Genomic DNA, 4,385 nt, shown 5'->3' with positions numbered 1-4,385 from the left:
AAGCAGGAAACACTTCAGCCACTTCAGTGACAGTTTTCTTGCTTTGGGGGATAGTAGGTAAACAGGTGATATTGTTTATTCCATCAACACAAAGGAACCCAGTGGCACAGGACTGCATAAGGCAATCATTGTAATTAAGCTCACAGCTTCGGCCCTGAAAGAGAATTTTTTAAAAGCCATTTTTGAAGGCAATTTGCATTTCATAGTCAGGTTAGTTCAAATTAATTATTTTTTTATTTAAAAAAAAATATGTTTCCTTGCATTACGCTGTCCACACTTTTAAAAGCAAATGCAATCACATGGAAAACCGTGCTTAACTAAATTAATAGTACAGGTGTATATTTTAAATTTTAACAAAATGACATTTTGACTCAGTATTAAAAACTCTATAAAAATAATTTCCCCATAGAATTGTAATTGTAAAGTATCAAAGACAGTACTGTAATCAGTAATGGAAAGTGGTTAAAATAATCTTCAGTTGGTATGTAGTTATACAGAAAACTTTGTGGAATGGACTTAGCTGTCTAAAAACCTATGGTCTTTTCTGATTGTCAAGTTAATGTTGTTTCTTTTTGTACACTGAAGCTCAATATTTGTTGCCTAATGTGACCAGTCCTTTACAAAGCACCTTGTAATACATTAAGTTCACAGATAACTCTTAAAAAAGAAAAAAAATGTAGTAGCAGTCTGAAATTGGACCTGGTGCTCACTGTTTATCACTGACTAACAATCCATGGGAAGCCTGAAATATCCTTTCTAGTAATCAAATTTTAAAACTGTCAATGCTCAATGTCCAAATGGAGAACAGGGACAAGAGGTGTTCCTCAGGGGTCAGCCTTGGGACCAGTGCTGTTTAACATCTTTGCTGGTGACATGGACAGTGTGATTGAGTCTGTCCTCATCAAGTTTGCTGATAACACCAAGCTGTGTGGTATGGTTGACACACTGGAGGGAAGGGATGCCATGCAGACGAACCTTGACAGGCTTGAGAGGTGGGCCCATGCCACCTGCCATTGATTACTACTGCTTTCCTGTAGGCCCCCCAAGAAACATTATGAAATAACAGGAGGTGTAAGAGAGAAAGCGGTAAAAACCCAGACATAGAAACTGAATGTACTCTTCTTACAAGTAGCTTAAATCATTCAGTGTTTAAAATGCAAGAAGTTTAACTGTGGGGGTTTTATGATACATCCATGCTTGTTTAAATCAAATTCTCAGTTTCGTCAAGCAGATGAACTATCTGGTAAATTCATGGCATCTTAGAAAATCACTCACTGTATCACTATTCCAAAAACATGAAGGAAGAGCAGGCCAATTTCTGTTGGATTTACATACAATGATAAGAAAAACATTTCCTCCTTGCTTTCGTCTAATTTCACATATTGCAAAAATGCAATAATTTCTCTTTTAATTCAATTTTAGTAAGATTTCTATCTAGTAATCTTTCTTAATTCTATGAAACTTGTTTCATTATGATCTTCCCTTTGACAAATTAATGCATTTTTATTACTTCTACACATAATGGTGAAGAGCATTTGATTATGATTTTATGACTCATAGACACAAAGCTGATCTGGATAACCTCCACTGTGCATGAAGGGTATATTAAATAGTTATAAATTTGATAGCCTTGAAAGAGTCTGTAAATGTTTTAACAGTTGCCATGTGGGTAGATGCTGCAGATTTGTATTTAAATGTAGGTGTTTTTTTTCCATTTAAAAAGCAAACACTTATTCTCTATACCACTGTCTATGCATTTCTTCTCAAAATTTATGAGACATTTCATGATCCATACTTTACAATCCATAGTTCAGGTAGCATTATATATATAGATACTTAACATATACTGTAGCTGTAGTTCCTTGAATACTAATTTGTCTGGGAGTTCCAACTGTGTCTACCCACATTTACTTGTGGTTAGGAACCAGGACCCATCAGGCCTCTACCATATACACATGTATTGAGATGTTTAGACCATACCTCCTTATCTTTCATTCCGAAGATAGGTACATATGTTAAGTATAAATATTTAATGAGCAAATTTTTAACATGAGGGTCTGACTGTTTTCCATTTAATAGGACTGTGTCCCTCAACTGACATATCTTTTGTCATCTCTCAATCTTGTTTAGAATGCCAGCCTGCCTTTGAAGACAAAAAGAGAGCCGTTGCTACGGACTGTGGTGAAATATCTGCTGTACCCATGGTATTCTGGAAAAAGCAGTGTAGAAGCTATAGCATTTATTCTTATGAGCTAGTCTCTTACTTCTTAGGGTAGTCTCTCAGTAAATTTAGCCAGATTATATACATTATTAAAATTAATTTTCGACCTACCAAGCCCTTATGGTAAAATACAGAATTGAAAAAAATATGGGGAAATAAGTTTTTTGTTGTATTTTCTCCTCCACATCCCACTATGGGGAGAGAAGTAAGTAAGCAAACACATTGCTTTGTTGCTGGCTAGGCCTAAACCACAACAGTGTATCTACATTATTCCACCATACCTTTGAATGTTTTTACTATCTGTAAAAAGCAACACTAAAAATGAGTTTGTGTTATGCCCTCAAGATGACAAAAGTTAAGTCTAGCACTGGCTGCTGTGTGAAGGAGACAACATGGGACAGCTCACAGAATCAAATAATTCACTCCAATGAGCATTTTCTAAGTTTCCTCATTTCACCTCTGTTTTCTTCACAGAAGATACAATACCCAGAAGTCAGCCACATTAGTATTTGTACATTGTTATGCAGAGAACTGAACTGTGGTGAAACACAAATCAACTGCCATGTTCAAACTGACCTTTATCCTCCCTCTAGTATTCCCTAGAGAAATTTCAGAAAACTTTACTTAAAAGAGAATAATCTGTCTCCACAGAAACCTTTCTGTGTGGATCTCTACAAGGGCATCTTATATAGATAATGAACTTACAGGTCCCAGAATGATGATTTGGCACTGTGAACAAACAGATGAGGAACAAGTTGGTGAAACTGGTAGTGTTTAAATCTAGAATGCAGGGGTACTCTACTTTTCTCATTTGCATTAGCACCAGGAGCAAGTCCTAGCGAAAGAAAGACAAACCCAGGGATGCCTTCCCTATGCTGGGTTCAGACATAATGAGTCCTTAGAGTCCAGGAAAGACTTATGGTTGTATCGAGGTTAAGGAGGTAACATTCAATCTTTTCTCCACATTTTGGATTGTGGCCAATACAGAAGCAGACTTGGAAGTCTTAATCTCTTATTCTGTAACTGGATGTAAACACTTATTTTAAATAAATAAAAATATCTTTTTAAACCATTATCTGGTGCCATGTTTATACCACTCAAAGAAGATAGCACTTTCCTCATTTACTGCTAATGATAGAGCACTTGATATGAAGTTTGATTAGAATTGCAAGTTCCACTCTAAATCTTTAGGGATGTGTGTGAGGAAGGACTTAGAAATGTTCAGTGGTAAGAGCATTAACACAACAGTTTTATGGTATTTTAGACTTGAACTGAGGCTCTCATCAGCCTCAGTTTTCTGCAGTCCATCTCTTGAACTTATTCACACTCACAGGTTTAGCACCCTGTGCTGAAAGTCAGCTCTGATATGGCGCAGCAGTGCAACGTCAGATCAGCCTACAGCAGAAAGAGCTAAGCTGTGAGAAAGATGCAACATGCCTCATTTGGAACCTTCATACCTGAACTCAGAAGCTGCATTTAAGCTTAGGCCTTTGCCCTTTGACTGAGCTTACAATAAAGTTAAAATCTGTTAGTAAGCCCAGTAATTTGTTGATCCTGATCTTGCTTTGCTGCCTTGACTTCCTGGCTTAACTTTAAATCAAGGACTTAACCTATGATCAGGGACTTACCTGGCAGTACCTGGACTTCTGGAAGAAGTTTTTGGGTGGCTACCACCATCACAGGTCTGGTTTTGCTATCCTTGTTTGGGTACTGTGGGACCCTTTGCCTATAAGGTTGTTGCCCCTGCCTGCCCTACTACTATCCTCAAGCAGCAGACCAGTTGACACTTGAGCTCTTTGACACATGCTAGTATCCCCAGTTGTCCTGGGGATAACCTTTAAAGAATGAGCATGTGACAGAGAGGAATACGGTGCCTGAGAAGAACTGAAGACAGACTTTTTTCACTTTTAGAAAAAGCTTTTTCTTTCCATGTTATTGTTTAGTTAGCTTTTTCCTCATTAACTGTTGTGAAGGACCAGGTATTTCCTTACACGAACATGAAATGTCCTTTGAGTCAGCCGACAAAACTGACTTAAAACGGTGTCTCCACGCGGCGCTGAACCCCCTCTGTGTGTGTGTGGGGGGGGGGGCAGCTGCTACAGGGGAGGATCCGCGGCCGGAAGCAGGGGCGGGACTAGGTCCCGTCTGATTGGCTGAAAAGCCC

The sequence above is a fragment of the Chaetura pelagica genome, unplaced genomic scaffold (genome assembly GCF_000747805.2).
Source record: "Chaetura pelagica isolate M959 unplaced genomic scaffold, ChaPel_1.0 scaffold289, whole genome shotgun sequence".
Taxonomy (NCBI): Eukaryota; Metazoa; Chordata; class Aves; order Apodiformes; family Apodidae; genus Chaetura; species Chaetura pelagica.
This window is presented reverse-complemented; position numbering follows the sequence as displayed.